A 19,805-nucleotide genomic window follows, 5' to 3' on the forward strand; every position below is an offset into this window, starting at 1 on the left:
AGGATGAATTTCAGCAAAATTCAGAGAAGAGAGGTTGTTCACCAGATTCCACCTACCACCCCCTCAGGTTATCCCTTGTGCAATGAAATATAGTGGTATTTATTAAGCACTTACTGTGTGCCGAGCACTGTACTGAGAACGGGGAATGTGCAATGCAACAGAGTTGGCAGTCACGTTCCCTAACTTTGCTTCACGTTCTGCTAACTTTGGCTTCAAACGGCTTCAGGTGCTTTGGCTTCAAACGGTCCCCACTGTAAGCTGGTTGTGGGCAGGGATTGTGCCTACCAACCTTTTTTATATTGTGATATTCATTCATTCAATCATATTTATTGAGCGCTTACTGTGTGCAGAGCACTGTAAAATGGGGATGAGGACCGTGAGCCCCATATGGGACAACCTGATCACCTTGTATACCCCCAGTGCTTAGAACCGTACTTGGCACATAGTAAGCGCTTCACAAATACCATCGTTATTATATCCACAAAGGGAAGGATTTGTGTGTGCATTCGGGCGCCTGCGTGTGTGTGAAGCTGTTAAGCTTTTGGGGAAGGATAGTTAAGACAAGGCTGCCACTCTAGGTATGGAGGCTGGGACTCTGTGCAAGGTTTTGTTGTCTGTCTCCCCCTTCTAGACTGTGAGCCCATTGTTGGGTAGGGACCGTGTCTATCAGTTGCCAACTTGTACTTCCTAAGTGCTTAATACAGTGCTCTGCACACAGTAAGTGCTCAATAAATACGATTGAATGAATGAATGAACTGGTTCTGTCTGACTTGACTGTGGAACTGAGAAGACCTGGGGCTCTTAATTCTATAGCCGGGTTAAACCTCCCTGCAAGCACAGTCCTGTATGCAGGGTGACCCTGCAGACCCTCAGGCCCAGAAAAGGGACCTGCCTCAGCCAAACTGTTGTCAAATTATACTTTCCAAGTGCTTAGTCCAGTGCTCTGCACACAGTAGGTGCTCAATAAATATGACTGACTGACAGAATGAATGAATGAATATCTGTATATTACCTAAGTGCCTACTCATCTATGTATCCACTTGTCCTCCTTCCTCCCATCTGCAAATTATTTTTCTGTCCCTACCCTCCACTGGACTGTAAGGTCTGGATAGGGAGGGATCATGTCTACTAATTTTCTTTCTTTTAGTTTGGTAAATGGCATTTGTTCGGCACTTACTACGTGTCCAGCACCGTTCTTAGAACTGAGGTAGGTACAAGCTATTCGGGTCAGATGTCGTCCTTATCCCACATGGTGCTCATGGGCTTAGCAGTAAATCCCCATTTTACAGTTGAGGAAACTGAGGGATGAAGTCAAATGACTTGCCCAAGGTCACACAGCTGGCAAGAGGCAGAGGCGGGATGAGAATACTGGTCCTCTGAGTCCTAAGCCCTTGATCTTTCCACCAGGACATTATGGTTAGTACACTGTTCTGCACACAGAAGGCACTCAATGAATACTACCGATCGCTTAATTTTAACAATATTCTGAAGCGGGATCCTGGCGACTTCTTCTCGGGCAGAATTCTCCAACATGGAGATGGTTTCGCGTCTGGAAATTTGTGACTCGTCCTCATTTCAATTCTGCTTCATCAACTCTATTCATTTCAACATCTTTTATGTCATGTGTATTTAGATCGACAGATTTTTTTCCCCTGGTTTTTCGAAGGTTTACTTTGCCAAAACTGAACACCTAATAACACAGCTCCGTGTCGGTCAGACCATTCATCTCTGCTTGTTAGGAAGCAACTTGTCACAACACACTAGTGTTAAAGGCACTCGCTGTACATTGTGACATCTTCTAATTCCTGGAAGATAAATGCCATTATCTGAAACACATTTATTGCATTTGTTGTTTATAGAGCGGCATTCTTAGAGAAGAAAAATACGAAGGGGGAATAAATAATCTCATCGGATTTTGACACCAAATGTATATCCGGCTCAATTTAAAATCTACATTAAATGCGAACGCAATGGGGATTCTGGCTGTAATTTAATTGTTACTCTAATACAGTGCTTTACAATGGTCTTAAGATAATATCTTTCTAATAGGAGTAGGTAAAGCATTTTAAAGTAAATTCAGGGTATCGATGCCATCCTAAGCTTCCTAACTTAACAAGTATTTTATAATTTACTGCAAATGTACAACGACCCAAGAGATTTTTTTTTAACTCCCATTACATCTGGCTCACAATAGCTGTTCAATTACCAGTTAGCTTTAATTAAACTATAACATAGGTTATGAATGTAAAACCCATTGGCTTATATCAGGTTTTTAACAAAAGCTCCTTTATTTTATTCGGGTTCCCAAGAAAGAGCCTTAATTATCATCATAGCTTAGATTCCTCCTAGCTTGGATCAGGAGGAATTCTCGGTTTGTCAGAAGAGAATTCCAACACCGAGGAAATCTTCTTCTTCCCCTTCCAAAATAGAGACGCCTTATTTCACCGTCTGTGCCGATAAGGGCTTTGAGGGCAGGGATCCTGTCTACTGATCAATCAATGCTACTTATTTATTGAGCACCGACCATGTGTGCAAAGCACTGTACTAAGCGCTTGGGAGGGTACAATACAACAGTGTCAGCAGAAACATTCCCTGGCCACAATGAGCTCACAGTCTATTGTCAGTCAATCAATCACATTTATTGAGTGCTTATTGTGCACAGAGCACTGTCCTAAGCACAACAGAACAACAGACACATCCCTGCCCACAACGAGCTTACAGTCTCCCAAGCCAACGCTACAGTGCTCTACACAGAATAAGCCCTCAATAGCTATTACTGATTAACTAATTGAAATTAGAGCAGCAACATGACATTGTGCACAGAAAACTGGACCGGGAGTCAAGAGACCTGGGCTCTAATCCCGGCTCTGCCACTCGCCTGCTGTGTGACCTTGGGCAAGTCGCTTTACTTCACTGTGTCTCAGTTTCCTCATCTGTAAAATGGAGATTAAATGCTTGTTCCCACTCCCCCTTAGTCTGTGAGTCTCATGTGGATTATCCGACGATGCCTGGTCTGACAATAATAATGATAATAATAATAATAATAATAATTATGGTACTTTTTAAGTGCTTATTAAGTGCCAAGCACTGCTCTAAACACTGGGGAAGATACAAGTTAATCAGGTTGGACACAGTCCGTGTCCTGCATGGGGCTCACACTCTGAACTCCCATTTTACAGATGATGGAACTGAGGCCCAGAGAAGTGAAGTGACTTGCCCAAGATCACACAGCAGACATATGGAAGATTCAGGATTAGAACCCAGGTCCTTCTGATTCCCTCTACCTCAGGACTTAGGCCAGTGTTTGGCATGGAAAAATGTATAACACATGCCACCACTACAGTGTGGCTCAGTGGAAAGAACATGGGCTTTGGAGTCAGAGGTCATGGATTCAAATCCCGGCTCCACCAACTGTCAGTTGTGTGACTTTGGGCAAGTCACTTAACTTCTCTGGGCCTCAGTTACCTCATCTGTAAAATGGGGATGAAGACTGTGAGCCCCCTGAGGGACAACCTGATCACATTGTAACCTCCCCAGTGCTTAGAACAGTGCTTTGCACATAGTAAGCGCTTAATAAATGCCATCATTACAGTGCTTAGTACAGTGCTCAGTACTTAGTACAGTGCTTTGCACTTAGTAAGTGCTTAATAATGCCATCATGTGTATTAAATAGGGAAGGTGGGTGTGAGCTAGGAGTGATGCCCTCTACCACACATTTTTATTGGTATTTGTTAAGGTCTTCCTAAGTGCAAGGCAGTATATAAAACACTGGAGTAGAAACAGGCTAATCAGGTTGGACACAGCCCCTGTCCCACATGAAGCTGCCAGTCTTAATCCCCATTTTACAAATGAGGTGATGGAGGTGCAGAGAAGAGCAGTGTCTTGCCCAAGGTTGCCCAAGGCCTACTGAGAATTCACCTCCTCCAGACTGAGCCCCCTTTTCCTCTCCTCCTCCCCATCCTCCCCACCCTTCTTCCTTCCCCTCCCCACAGCATATATATTTGTACAGATTTATTACTTTATTTTACTCGTACATATTTACTATTTTATTTATTTTGTTAATTATGTGCATCTAGCTTTATTTCTATTTATTCTGATGATTTGACACTTGTCCACATGTTTTGTTTCGTTGTCCACCTCCCCCTTCTAGACTGTGAGCCCGTTGTTGGGTAGGGATCGTCTCTATATGCTGCTGACTTGTACTTCCCAAGCGCTGCGCTCAATAAATATGATTGAATGAATGAATGCTTGAAAGGTTTCACAGCAGGCAAGTGATAGTGGGGCAATCAGAACCCAAGTCCTTCTGACGCCCAGCCCGAGGTCTAGCCCTTAGGCCACAGTACTTCTCTTTTGCCAAAATACTTATTTCAAGCATATCCACCTTCCCCAATCTGCCATCCCAACAGCCACCTGGACCCTCATGAATTTATTGGAGGATTTGATACCATCTCCGTTTTCTCACACTGCAGTGTGGCGCATTCACAAGGAGCTGACAGTCTAGAGGAGGAGACAAACGTTGATAGAAATAAATGGTTTCCTGGTTCTCACTGCTGGGTTCTCTCTCCCTGACAGAGGGGTGTATAATAATAATAATAATAATAATAATAATAATAATAATAATAATAATAATAGTGGTAAGAGTAGCAGCGTGCCTCAGTGGAAAGAGCACAGGCTTTGGAATCAGAGGTCATGGGTTCAAATCCCAGCTCTGCCAATTGTCAGCTGTGTGACTTTGGGCAAGTCACTTAACTTCTCTGTGCTTCAGTTACCTCATCTGTAAAATGGGGATTAAGACTGTGAGCCCCCCGTGGGACAACCTGATCACCTTGTAACCTCCCCAGCGCTTAGAACACTGCTTTGCACATAGTAAGTGCTTAATAAATGCCAATATTATTATTATTTATTAAGCACTTCCTATGTGCCAGGCACTGTACTAAGAGCTGGGGAAGATACAAGATAATGGGGTTGGACACAGTCCCTGTCCCACATGAGGTTCACAGTCTAAAACCCCAATTTCCACATGAGGGAAATGAGGCCCAATGAATCGGCTTGCCCAAGGTCACGTAGAAGACAAGTGGCAGAGCTGGGATGCTCTGCACAAAGTAAGCACTCAACAAATACAATTGAATGAATGAACAAATTAGAATCCAGGTCTTTATGACTCCCAGCCTGTGCTCTATCCACCGGGCAATCTCCAGCACAAAAGTGTTACTGCCGCAAGCTACACCTCTGTGGAGTATAGAGATTTAAGCATAGGCCCTTTCTGGGCTCTCTTCCTTTTTTTAAGGTATTTGTTAAGCCCTTACTATGTGCCAGGCCCTGTTCTAAGCGCTGGAGTAGTTACGAGCTAATTGGTGAGCCCCACGTGGGACAACTTGATTACCTTGTATCATCATCATCATCAATCGTATTTATTGAGTGCTTACTATGTGCACAGCACTGTACTAAGCGCTTGGGAAGTATCCCCCCAGCGCTTAGAACAGTGTTTTGCATGTAGTAAGTGCTTAATAATAATAATAATAATGGCATTTGTTAAGTGCTTACTACGTGCCAAGCACTGTTCTAAGTGCTGGGGGGGATACAAGGTAACCAGGTTTGTCCCACAGGGGACTCACAGTCTTAATCCCCATTTTACAGATGAGGTAAATGAGGCACAGAGAAGGTAAATGACTTACCCAAAGTCACACAGCAGGCAGGTGGCAGAGCCGGGATTAGAACCCACGACCTCTGACTCCCAAGCCCGGGCTGTTTCCACTAAGCCACGCTGCTTCTCTAGCGTCATTATTATTATTATTATTATCGGGTAGAACGCAGTTCATATCTCACATAATTTTCATCACCATTTTGCAAAAGAAGTACCTGATGCTCAGAGAAGTGAAGTGACTTGCCCAATGTCGCACAGTGGACAAGTGGCAGAGCCGGGATTAGAACCCAGGTCCTTCTGACTCTCAGGCCCAAAGTCTATCCACTAGGCAATGTTGCTTCTCCTCCCTTCTCATGCTTGCCTCACCCCCTCTGCTTTCCTCCAATGCTATCCAGGTGCACCTGGTTCTCCGCAATTTATTTTCAAAATATCTAAGCTCCACACACTCTGGCTTCCTCTCTGGAAAGAAAGCCAGCCTCTCTGCCGTCATCCCACCCCACCCCATCCCTCCAACCCAGAAGTGCTTAAAAGAGATGGGTGCCAGAGACGCGCTTGGTTGGTTTCCATTTGTGCTAACCTCTAAACTGTTGAAGTCTTCATTTTTAGTTTTCAATTAAAGGGAAAATTCAAATCCTTTTCTCAACGACCGCTGAGAATTTGAATTGGATGGCATCCAGTACAAGCTTTCTGTGTTACTTCTGCATGAAGAAAAAAAAAGCAACAACAGAAAATCGTCTTTTGAGATATTTCTAGGGGTGTTTGTAGTTGGGGTTGTCTCAATATTGACTTTGGGACTCACTAGCATTGGCAGACACCCACAGGGTCAGTGGAAAGGATAATTATTAATAATAATAGTCGTATTTTATAAGAACTTACTATGTACCAGGCATTGTACTGAGCACTGAGGCAAGTCACTTAACTTCTCTGTGCCTCAGTTCCCTCATCTGTAAAATGGGGATTAAGACTGTGAGCCCCCTGTGGGACAACATGATCACCTTGTAACCTCCCCAGCACTTAGAACAGTGCTTTGCACATAGTAAGTGCTTAATAAATGTCATCATCATCATCATCATCATTTAAGATAATCAGGTCAGATACAGTCCCTATCCTACATGGGGCTCACGATCTTAATCCCCCATTTTACATATGAGGTAACTGAGGCACAGAGAAGTGAAGCGACTTGCCCGAGGTCACCCAGCAGACAAGTGGAGGAGGCTGGATTAGAACCCATGACCTTGCGACTCCCAGGCTGTATCCTCTAGGCCAAGATGTTGCACCTAGCTTCGCCCCACACCACTATCAGCAGATACTGTGACCTGTTTTTCTCGCCAACTAAGGACCTCAGCTGAGAGAGTCCCACGTCTCTCTCTCCATTTGCGGTGACCTTATCAAAGTGATCATTATCTCCAGTCAATGCTCCACGATTTATTTACTCCATCATCATCAATCGTATTTATTGAGCGCTTACTATCATCATCATCATCAATCGTATTTATTGAGCGCTTACTATGTGCAGAACACTGTACTAAGCGCTTGGAAAGTACAAATTGGCAACATATAGAGACAGTCCCTACCCAACAGTGGGCTCACAGTCTAAAAGGGGTCACAGTCTACTGTCTCACAGTCTACTCCACAGACAATGCCAAAAACACCCAAGTGTGGTTGTAGTATTTAGGCGCTTTCTCTGTGCCACACATTAAATTAAGCTCTGAGAATCAGGCTCCACGTGGAGCTCACAGTTTAAGTATGAAGGTAAACAGGTTTAGAATCTGTGTTTCGCAGATGAAGAAACCGAAGCACAGAGAAGTGAAGTGACTTGCCTACGGTCACACAACAGGCAGGTGGCAAAGCTGGGATTAGAACCCAGGGCCTCTGACTCTAGGGTTCTCTCCACCTGGCCTTGCTGCTTCTCAAAGCTACTTCTTTGGGATCGATTTACATTTGACCTTTAAGGGAAGGTGTGGCTTTCTCATTTTTCTAAGCGAGGAAGGGAAAAATCACAGGCTAGCCGCCTGCCCAACAGCTGTTTCAGCGCAGAAGCTCTGATCCGACAAGGTGTTGTCCGGGATGGGGAATGGTGGAGGTAGGGGGATGAAGGGGGAATCAACGCTGATTCAGCAAGGGGTTTCCAGGGGAGTTTCCTTCATTCATTCAATCGTATTTATTGAGTGCTTACTGTGTGCCGAGCACTGTACTAAGCGCTTGGGAAGTACAAGTCGGCAACATATAGAGACGGTCCCTACCCAACAACGGGCTCATGGAGACTGCCCTCGCATTTCAGGAGAAGTTCAATCAGTCAATCAGTGCTATTTACTGAGTGCTTACTGTGTGCAGAGTACTGTACTAAGCACTTGGGAAAGCATAACAGAATTAGCAGACACGTTCCCCGCCCATGAAGAGTTTAGAGGGGGAGACACTGAAGGAAGCCATTAGCATGGTTCCGGCGACCTCAACCACCAAGTTGGCCTGCACTCAATTTACCCACCCATGGTGTCTTTCCCCCAGGAAAGACAAGCTATAGCTTCCTCCAGTAGAAAATGCTACATGCTTCAGTAATAATAATTATGGTATTTGTCAAGTGCTTATTTATGTGCCAAGTACTGTATTAAGCACAAGTATTTATTTATCCATATTAATGTCGGTCTCCCCCTCTAGGCTTTAAGCTCGTTTTGAGCAGGGATGCTAATTATTTTGTACTGTACTCTCCCAAGCTCTCATGGGAAGTGCTCATTAAATACCATTTATTGTTAGATAAAAGATAACCATGTAGGACACAGTCCCTGTCCCACATGGAGCTTACGGGGAGGGAGAACAAGCATTTAACTCCCCATTTTACAGATGAGGAATCTGCGGCACAGAGAAGTGAAATGACTTGCCCGAGATCACAAAGCAAGCAAGTGCCACAGCTGGGATTAGAACCCAGGTCTCCTAATTCTCACTCCTTGATCCTTTCCAAGAAGGTGCGTTGCTTCTCTTTTTTGTCCCTTGAACCAAGAAACTGACCAAAGCAACACAAATGCCTTCAAAAACAGTAATAAAACAGGATCAGAGAGGAATGTAAGGTTGCGCTAATAATGAAAGAGCTCTAATTAGATTTAAGTGCTTGTCTATAAATACTTAGTTTCCAAGGTGCTAACTTTCACATCCTAGTTAGTAAAAAGGTACCTTACCTAAACAGAGCTAAAGCTGAATTGAAATGTGGTTTCACTGCTCCACTCAAGTATGGCAAGAGTCTTCAGGGATAAGAGCATGCCTGTGCCAGGGCAAGTGCTTAGTACAGTGCTCTGCACACAGTAAGCACTCAATAAATACGACTGAATGAATGAAAATGGCAAAATTTGCAGCGTTATCTTGGTGTGACATTGTAGAGTTAACAATGCCGGCATCAAATCCATTGGTGCCACTGTGAAAGAGTGTTGAAAGATGACTATTTTAATTAGTGAGGTTTTCAGTTTGGGTCTTCTACCTTTTTTTTTTTTTTTTTTTTTTTACCAACCATTCAGTGGTTTTCACTGAGTACTTACAGTGTGTAGAGCACTGTACTGAGCACTTGGCACTATACTAAGCACTTATGCAGGGAAGTAGTGTGGCTTAGTTGAAAGAGCCCAGGCTTGGGAGTCAGAGGTCGTGAATTATAATCCCGGCTCATCCACTTATCAGCTATGTGACTTTGAGCAAGTCACTTAACTTCTCTGGGCCTCAGTTAAATCTGTGAAATGCGGATTTAGACTGTGAGTCCCACGTGGGACAACCTGATTACCTTGTATCTACCCCAGCGCTTAAAACAGTGCTTGGAACATAGTAAGCACTTAAATACCTTCATTATTATTATGCACCTTTCCATTTCCCCTTCATCACCTGCAATGGTTTCACTACTTTGAGCCCCAAACCATTCCCTGATACTGTATTAAGCACTTTGGGAGGACTCAGGGTCTGATTACCTTCTCAGACTGAGCCCCCTTTTTCCTCTCCTCCTCCCCATCCCCCCCGCCCTACCTCCTTCCCCTCCCCATAGCATTTGTATATATATATATATATATATATATATATATATTTGTACAAATTTATTACTCTATTTTACTACTACATATTTACTATTCTACTTTTTTTGTTAATGATGTGCATATAGCTTTAATTCTATTTGTTCTGATGATTTTGACACCTATCTACATGTTTTGTTTTGTTGTCTGTCTCCCCATCTAAACTGTGAGCCTGTTGTTGGGTAGGGACCTTCTCTATACGTTGCCGACTTGCTCTTCCCAAGCGCTCAGTACAGTGCTCTGCACACAGTAAGCACTCAATACGACTGATTGAATTAATGTCTTCCTTTGGTCAAAAAAAAAGCCTCCCCTTAGCTGCAAAGAGTATATGCTCTAATCAAAATGCCTCACAGACCGCCAGGTAGTAACTGTGGGTCCTCGAAGACTTTAGATCATTTCTTTTTTTAATGCAAAATGAAAGAAATGTCACCATTCAGGAAAACCCTCTGCTCTTGCTGGAATGTTTAAGATGAGCTTTGAATGATTCACCCTGAATGGGATTTCTTGTTTCTGTTCTCTTCCTATGAGACACACAGCTTTGGCCCTAAATTTATTTCTTCATTCATTTCATTTTTCTGCCTTCTGACCACACATCTCCCCAATACGGTTTGTTTGTGAATTATTAACATTCTTCATGGAGGCGGCCAAAACAGTGCCTTGGGCTTGGGATTGGAGCTGTAGAGTCTCGTGAATGGAAAGATGGAGCTGATAGGCTTTCTCTGCATTAATAATCTCATTCTGGAAAGCAAAACAGCAATTCCTCATTATGTTTTGGGTTTTTTTCCGTATTATAAAGCAGGGGCCAGGAAGAACAATATGGAAAGGTCAGGGCTCTTAAAGGGTAAAACTGTCAGGACCCAACTAGACCTCCTTGATTTTCTGAAGGAAACCATGCAATACATCTTCTCGGAATTTGTCATTACCGCCCCGAGAGCCACGCCGAAGATACACATTTTTCTGTTTGTGTTTCGCTTTCACGGCGAAGTCTCTCCTTCCTTGCATCTAGATGGTCACATTTTGCTGACATTTACAAACATTTCATGTTGATCTTGCTTGGGCCACATCAATCATCTATACAGTTTCAATGACACTCTGTTAAATAAACTGTCATGAAAGATTTATAGAGATTTTGATAAAAGTAAAGAAGATGTAGTTTAGCTTTTAAAGATGCATTACCCCTTTTCCAAGGTGTAATATCACTTCTGAAACGCTATTAAGCTTCCCCCTGGCACAGAGCTCTAGGGAGAAAAGAAAACTCTCCCCTGCAACTCAGGAGGCCCCCGCTGAGTTGTGGTTGTCTGGGTCTCTACACAGGTTCCTAACCAGAGACGCGTGCCTTCTCTGCTGATTTATTTTAGTGAAAACCACAATTTTGGGCCAGTGGAAAGAGTGTGGCTCTGGGAATCGAGAGACCTGGGTTCTGGGTTTGGTTCTGGTTGGGGTCGTGCCATCGGTGGGGAAGCTTTCTGGCTCATGAATCACATCGGGAGTCCCGGGATGGGGACGGGCCCGGAGGGAAACCCCACAAATATCTGGTTGCCGTGGGTGGTTGGGATCGCCGTGGTTCCCGAGACAACTGCCTGCCGGGTCTGTGGTCACTTGGACCTCCAGTGGGAAACCATCAGGCTTAATAGAAAGAACCTGGACCTAGAAAGTGGCGGACCTAGGCCCTAATTCTGGATTTGCCAGTTGTCTGCTGTGTGACCTGGGGCAAGTCACGTTACTTCTCTGGGCCTCAGTTTCCTCAACTGAAAAATGGCGGTTCAATCTCTTGTTCTCCTTCCAATTTAGATTGTGAATGCCAGCATGTCACACGCTGGGAGAAGCAGCGTGGCTCAGTGGAAAGAGCCTAGGCTTTGGAGTCAGAGGTCATGGGTTCAAATCCCTGCTCCTCCAATTGTCAGCTGTGTGACTTTGGGCAAGTCACTTCACTTCTCTGGGCCTCAGTTACCTCATCTGTCAAACAGAGATTAAGACTGTGAGCCCCACATGGGACAACCTGATCACCTTGTAAACTCCCCAGCGCTTAGAACAGTGCTTTGCACATAGTAAGCGTTTAATAAATGCCATCATTATTATTATGTCACCTTGTGGGGAAGCAGTGTGGCCTAGCGGGTAAAGCATGGGCCTGGGAAGGACCTGGGTTCTAGTCCTGGCTCTTCCATTTGCCTGCTGTGTGTCCCACAGCAAGTCACTTCACTTCTCTGGGCCTCAGTTACCTCATCGGTAAAATGGGGATTATGACTGTGAGCTCCATATGGGACATGGACTGTCCAACCTGATTACTATGCATCTACCCCAGCATTTAGCGCTTGACACATAGTAAGCACTTAATACCACAAGTAGTATTCGGTGGGTAATGCCCTTCACCAAGTGCCACACTCCTGCCCGCCTCCTCGCTCGTTGCCCCAGTAGGAACACGATGACAAGAACTGGAGAGAGCAAGTGGCCTAGGGCACACTCCGGGGTTACAATCACCTGCTCCGCCCTGGTTTAGGATCAGCGCTCATCCGTCGTTCCCAAGGGAAGGCCCCATCTTCATTTTAACGACCACCCCCCCCCCAAGCTGGTAGTGCTCTGAGCACGTTAGCCAAACGACAACTGCTCAAACTGCCAAATAACCGTCCTTCTGAACATTCACCCGCTGTTGGCACTTCCAACAACAACCACGTGATGCTGAGATTGCCACTCCTGGTATAGACCGGTGTTCTTGGGGAAAGGGAGAATTACGAAATATATATATATATATATATGGCATTTATTAAGCTCTTACTATGTGGCAAGTACTGTCCTATGTGCTGTGGTAGATACAAGTTAATCAGGTTGGACATAGTCCCTGTCCCACATGGGGCTCAAGCTCTTAATCCAGGAAGACTTCCCTGACTATTCCATCCTTTACTCTTCTCCCCCTCCATTCTGTGTCACCTTGACTTGCTCCCGTTATTCATTCCCCTTCCCAATCCACAGCACTTATATCCATATCTGTAATTTTATTTATATAAATGTCTGTCTCCCCCTCTAGTCTGTAAGCTCGTGTGGGCAGGGAATGTGTCCGTTATACTGTTGTATTGTACTCTCCCAAGAGCTTAGTACAGTGCTCTGTACACAGTAAGTGCTCAATAAATATGACCGACAATCTCCATTTTGCAGATGAGGTAACTGAGGCACAACTCAAGGTTAGCTGGCTATTCCTTCCCAGGGACCATCTGGTACTGGTCTGGTGATTTAGATGTTTTGTCTGAGGCTTACCACAGGGTTATCCCAGCAACATTCTTATGATAATAATAATAATAATAATAATAATAATGGCATTTATTAAGTGCTTACTATGTGCAAAGCACTGTTCTAAGCAATCAATCAATCAATCATATTTATTGTGCACTTACTGTGTGCAGAGCACTGTACTAAGCCCTTGGGAAGTACAAGTTGGCAACATATAGAGACAGCCCCTACCCAACAGTGGGCTCACAATCTAGAAGGGGGAGACAGAGAACAAAACCAAACATATTAAAATAAAATAGAATAAATATGTACAAGTAAAATAGAGTAATAAATATGTACAAACACATATACATATATACAGGTGCTGTGGGGAAGGGAAGGAGGTAAGAAGGGGGGAAGGACTGGGGAGGTTACAAAGTGATCAGGTTGTCCCATGGGGGGCTCACAGTCTTAATCCCCATTTTACAGATGAGGTCACTGAGGCCCAGAGAAGTGAGGTGACTCGCCCAAAGTCACACAGCTGACAAGTGGCGGAGCTGGGATTTGAACCCATAACCTCTGACTCCAAAGCCCGGGCTCTTTCCCTTGAGCCACGCTGCTTCTCCACTGAACGTTTTCTCCTTGGCAGTCAGAATAATTTTTTGAAAGGAGAATTTGAAGTCAGCTTCCACAAGAGCTGATGACACATCTCCGCCTAGAGTAGGCTTCCAAAAAATGTGGATTGGTCGATTTGAAGGCTGGTCCCATCTTCCAGGAAATGCCACCATTTCTTTGGGGGCTGAAGTGATTTTCTACCGACCCTTCTGCTGACGAAGGAGGTAGCATAGTTTAGTGGAAATTACATGAGGCTGGGAGTCAGAAGACATACATTGTTAAGCCTGGTTTCCAGTCCCAGCTCTGCCACTGGCCTTCTGTAATAATAGTAATAATAATAATAATGAAAATAATAATAGTTATTATACTAATAATATTTGTTAAGTTCATATTATGTGTCAAGCACTGTTCTAAGTGCTGGAGTAGACACAAGCTAATCAGGTTAGACACAGTCCTTGTCCCACATGGGGCTCACGGTATTCATCCCCATTTTACAGATGAGGTAACTGAGGCACAGAAAAGTGAAATGGCAGAGCCAGGATTAGAATCTAGGTCCTTTAGACTCCCAGGTCAGTGCTCTATCCAGTTAGATGAGTCATTTAATCTCTCTGGGCCTCAGGTTCCTCATGTGTAAAATGGGGATAAAAATATCTACTTCTCCCTACTTCCGAGGGATACTGCAGGGGTAAAATGTGGTTCTGGGTGTGAAAGTGCTTTGGGAGTTATAAAAAAAAAAAGCAAACAAGCTATTGTAAAAAGGATCCATGAAGCTCCCACTTAGAATACGTTTGTTCACACAGACTTTGTCCCAATTCTTTTTTTTTAAAGCAACTTTTTTAATAGCATTTATTAAGCACTTACTACATGCAAAGCACTGTTCTAAGCACTGGGGAGGTTACAAGGTGAGCAGGTTGTCCCACGTGGGGCTCACAGTCTTAATCCCCCTTTGACAGATGAGGTAACTGAGGCCCAGAGAAGTTAAGTGACTTGCCCAAAGTCACACAGCTGACAAGTGGTGGAGCTGGAATTTGAACCCACTGACCTCTGACTCCAAAGCCCGTGCTCTTTCCACTGAACCTCGCTGTTTTTGTTGTCCCCTTATAATGAGAAGACCAAGGAGTTGGGGAGAGGATAATAGTTACGACTGGTACAAATATGAAGAACACAAATTCCATCTTCTAATAAGAAGTAAATAAGAGTTTACGGAGAGCTTCAGTCCAAGGGAGAGACACTTCTACAAAAATCTATAGGGAATTTCGTAAGGAGAAAAAGTGGTAATGCAAGCGGTTCAGAAGGGCAGAGAACAATGATTTCTGAGCCCGGAAACAGGCGGCCCAGAGGATTTCAAATGGGAACAGAACCTCATCCTCTGGGGAACACATATAGCCTGGTTCTAGGGACTGTTTTTGGCCCATAGTATTGTGGTCCTAAATATGAATCTCCTCAAATGCAGAATTCCTACCTCCCAAGTCAACTGTGTCTAAGAAACCAGGAGGCAAAGGGTGAGAAGAGAAACTAGCCAAAGCTCCCTTAACTGTGGTATTCGTTAAGCACTCACTGTGAGCAAGGCTCTGTAGTAACAGCTGGGGTGGATACAAGCAAATCTTACAGTCTTACTTACAGTCTTAATCCTCAATTTACAAATGAGGCAATCGAGGCCCAGAGAAGTGAAGCAACTTGCCCAAGGTCACACAGCAGCTACATGGTGGAGCTGGGATTAGAACCCAGGTCCTTCTGACTCCTAGGCTCCTGCTCTAGCCATTAGGCCACCCTGCTCCTCTATCTTCTGATCAACAATTCTCCTGACTCCAAACTTATATAAAATGGTGGCCCCAGTTTCCCTAATGTTGTCAGGGTCCGGATTGACCCATGCCATGGTCAGGCCCAGCTGTGACCTCCAATCAATCAATACCATTGATAAAACACATATTCTGTTGCAGGACATTGTACTAAGCACTTGAGAGAGTCCAACATCCCTGCAGAGTCTATCAATCCATAAGGTTTGAAGGTGCACCCAGAGGAAACTGTGGCAGGTCCTTGGAGAGCCATGGAACCAAACTGCTGTGATTCCTGCCCTCAAGGAGCTGGTGATCTAATAGGGGAGGGAGAGAGGGAGGCCTCCAATCCCGATGAATATGGGCAAATAGAGCCAATTGAGAACGCGTTGAGGGGCTGCACAGCTGGCGGATTTTGCAGGTGGGTTAAACATCTGACCTCACCTAGACAAAGTTTCCTAAGGAATGTGAACCTTGAGTGGCAATTTGGGAAGGTGGAGGAGGAATGGGCAGGATCAGAGGCTGGGCAAGGTTCAGGCACAAGAGAGAGAAGACAAGCTGCAGGTTGGGATGCTGCTGAGAGGGGAGAGATGATGATGATATTCGTTGAGTGCTTACTATGTGCCAAGCATTATTTTAAGCACTGGGCTAGACACAAGTTAATCAGGTTGGACACAGTCCCTGTCCCACATGGGGCTCACTTTCTTAATCCCCATTTTACAGATGACATAACTGAGGGCCAGAGAAGTGAAGTGACTTGTCTAAAAGTCATGCAGCAGACAAGTACTGGAGCCAAAATTGGGACTCAGGACCTTCTGATTCCCAGAAGAGAATTCCAGGTGGTGAGGAAGAGTTACAGAGGTTAAGTCAGAAGCTTGTCGCTGGTTGGGGGATGATGAGTCCCTCCCCGTTCTCTTCCTCCTCCTCCTCCACCTCTACCCCAGGAGTGTCAGGGACCACTGAACCCTAGAGATTGTACTGACCATCCACTCCATTGGCTCCACCAATTGTCAGCTGTGTGACTTTGGGCAAGTCACTTAACTTCTCTGTGCCTCAGTTCCCTCCTTTGTAAAATTAAGACTGTGAGCACCCCCCCGCCACCGTGGGACAACCTGATCACCTTGTAACCTCCCCGTCGCTTAGAACAGTGCTTTGCACATAGTAAGTGCTTAATAAATGCCATCGTTATTTTTTATTATTACTACTGACCTTGAAGACATTGGGATATTCAGATTGGCTGTCAGGCTTCCCGAAAGAGGCCATGGCTCCGATTGTCTGGGGACCCAAAGAAGGTGGGGAAAGGGTCAGGTGGGGGTAGAGATGGCCAGCAGAGGCAAGGAATTTAACTTCTCTGAGCCTGTTACCTCATCTTTAAAATGGGGATTAAGAGTGTGAGCCCCATGTGGAACATGGACAGGGTCCAACCTAATTAGCTTGTTTCTACCCCAGTGCTTAGTACAGTGGCTGGCAAAGAGTAATCACTTAACATATGCTATAAAACAAACAAAAAAAGCTTAGAGATGGAAGGATGTCCCACCAGCCAGGGAAGAATGGCAAAGGTCTCCCTTCGCAACTGGGAAAATTGCTATTTGAGCATGAAAAACTGTATGAATACATCACAAGGCTGCAGGCATTTATGCTTCTTGATTTGGTGTAGATATTGATATTTAACCCAAAGTAAATAAAATAAATTACAGGCCCTCGGACAATCTCACATTTGACAGTTAATCCAGATAATAAATCAGATTCTCTCCAAGTAGCCTGCATGGAGAAAATTTTAGATACATGTTGGAACTTGGATGGTAAGTCCCTCAAAGGAAGGGGAACGTACGCGTGGCTTCTGTTGAACTTTCCCTCGGGTGTAGCCCAATAATAATAATAATGATGGTATTTGTTAAGCGCTTACTAAGTGCCAGACTCCATTCTAAGCGCTGGGGTGGATACAAGCAAATTAGGTTGGACACAGTCCCTGTCCCTTGTGGGGCTCACAGTCTCAATCCCCAGTTTACTGATAAGAGAACTGAGGCACAGAGACATAAAATGACTTGCCAAAGGTCACACAGGTGGCAGAGCCAGAATTAGAACCCATGATCTTCTGGCTGCCAGGCCCATGCTCTATCCACACCGTTTCTATAATGTAGGGCATGGATTAACATGTACATATTTACTATTCTATTTATTTTGTTAGTGATGTGCATTTAGCTTTAATTCTATTTGTTCTGACAACTTGACACCTGTCCACGTGTTTTGTTTTGCTGTCTCCCCCTTCTAGACTGTGAGCCCGTTGTCGGGTAGGGACCGTCTCTATATGTTGCCAACTTGTACTCCCCAAGTGCTTAGTACAGTGCTCTGCACACAGTAAGCGCTCAATAAATACGATTGAATGAATGAATGAATGAACTCCTTGAAACCTGAAGCCAACTATTGCCTGTCCACTCTTGCCTCCACCTCTTTCTCCTCTTGGTCAGTATTTTTGATTGCCTGACGCCTCACTAGACTGTAAGCTCCCTTTGGGTAAGAAATGGATCCTACCAACTCTATTTTATTGAGTTAATTGTCTCTCCCAAATGGAAAATATGGTGCTCGGCACACAGTAAGCACTCAGTAAACACCACTGATTGACTGATTGATGCTTAGTACAGTGCTCTGCACACAGTAAAAGTGCTCAGATACTTGACTGATGGACTGATTGATGTTCTCCCAAGTGCTTTGTAAGTGCTCTGCACACAGCAATTGGCTGATTCAGACAGAGCACGCATTAGGCTCTTAGGCGTATACAAGTGGGAAGACATGGTCCCTGCCTTTGAGAAGCTGACACTCTAATGCTTTATACTTTGTGAAGATTCAGAAACACAGAAAACCTGGTTCTAATCCTTGCTCTGCCACTTCCCTGCTAAGTGACCTTGCACAGGTCACTTCACTTCTCAGTGCCTCAGCTTCCTCACCTGTAAAGTGGGGCTCCAATACCTGTTCTCCCTCCTACTTCGACTGCCTCTGACCCAATTATCTTGTATCTGCATCAGCATTTAGTACAGTGTTCTCCCAGAGTCAGTATTATACAAATACCACTAGTATTATCATTGTTATCATTTCTTCCATGACAGCGTCTGTTATTTTGCTGTATCTCAATAAATACGATCGATTGATTGATTGCTATTAGAATTCCCTTGCTATCAGCAGTCATCTAACTGGCTTCAAAGCTCTATTTCACAATGGGAAAAAAAGATAACGCCGTATTCCTCGGCTACCATCACAAAGCTGACCTCTCACGAGACAAGTGTCCTGTGTTGCTCTATTTCTTCAGTCCATTATCTCCTTCATTAATCACATTCCATCACCCCCTGACACGGACACTGGGTGAGCAGGTTTATTTTCAGATGGAGTGTTATTCCTTCTCATTACTAGCGGATCTAAAGACCCACTGTTCCTACGACGAGTCTTGGAATCCAAGTGGCCCCCACCTCTGCCTCTAAGCAAATACAGTCCCAAATTAAAGAAACAAATTTCATGACTTCTCATAAAAGTGACATCCGAAGGATTGTTTGAAAGAACTAAGGTGATAGCTTTCAAAATTCATGGCATTGAATGTGTAAAAGCCTGACAATGAAGTAATAGTATTTGAGCTCTGACTCTGTTCAAAGCACTATACTCAGAGTTTGGGAGAGTACAATAGATCTAACAGACAGAATCCTGTCCTCAAGGAGCTTAAAGAAAGTCCCCCAGTGGATAAGAGAGTTTCCACACCAAACTTCAAGACCAATGGTTCCTCAACCTTCAGTCAATGGCATTTATTGAGCGCTTACCATGTGCAGAGCTACTGTACTAAATGCTTGGAGAGTACTACGTAACAGAATTGGTGGACATTTTCCCTGCCACGTTGAGCTTACTGTCCAGAGTGAGACACGGAGTTCAATATAAATAATAATCAATAAGGATGAAAATGCTATAGGGCTGAATGAGGGGTGAAAATCAAGTGCTTAAAAGGCACAGGACCAAATACAAGAACCTCTCAAGTAATCAGCATTTGTTACCCCAATCGAATGCCAAAATCACTTATCTATAATATAAGCTCAAGTAAGATGACCGGTGTCTCCCTCTTCAAAGCCCTTTCGAAATCCCACCTCCTTCTTGTGGCTATCCCCAATTAAGTCTCTCCCCCAAAGTCATCTCCTTCTATTACCGTACATGTCTGTGTCACCTCTGCATCTGTAGCACTTTGTTACATATTTTCCCATCCGCAAATCATTCTTCCCCATCTTTCGTTCCCCGTAATGGTAAATTATTTTGTATGTCTCCTCTGCTAGAATGTACTCTCCATGTGGGCAGTAATCATGTCTTCGAACTCTATTCTACTCTCCAAGCCCATGAGAGATTCTACTGAATGGATGATGTGTCCTACATCACCTAGTATTATCAATCAGTGATACTGGGTGCCTACTGAGGATGTAGCACTGTACTAATCACTTGAAAACGTTCTACAGAAGCCAGACACTTGCTCGCTGCCCTCCAGAATCTCTCCCTCTGACGGGG

General features: G+C 44.3%; 1 protein-coding gene across 5 annotated transcripts in view; it reads right to left on the bottom strand.

The window, feature by feature from the left end:
• The window catches only part of DACH2 (dachshund family transcription factor 2), a 471,250-nt gene that overhangs the window by 292,316 nt on the left and 159,129 nt on the right, over window positions 1–19,805 (bottom strand). Inside the window, exon 1 of one of the 5 annotated variants that reach the window (XM_038747661.1) lies at window positions 6,222–6,332. The exons of the other annotated variants lie outside the window; for them this stretch is intronic. The gene's annotated coding sequence lies outside the window, so the exon portion shown is untranslated. Of the gene's footprint in view, window positions 1–6,221; window positions 6,333–19,805 lie in introns of those variants that run through there. 5 annotated transcript variants of the gene reach the window in all.

The sequence above is a fragment of the Tachyglossus aculeatus genome, chromosome 6 (assembly GCF_015852505.1).
Source record: "Tachyglossus aculeatus isolate mTacAcu1 chromosome 6, mTacAcu1.pri, whole genome shotgun sequence".
Classification (NCBI taxonomy): Eukaryota; Metazoa; Chordata; class Mammalia; order Monotremata; family Tachyglossidae; genus Tachyglossus; species Tachyglossus aculeatus.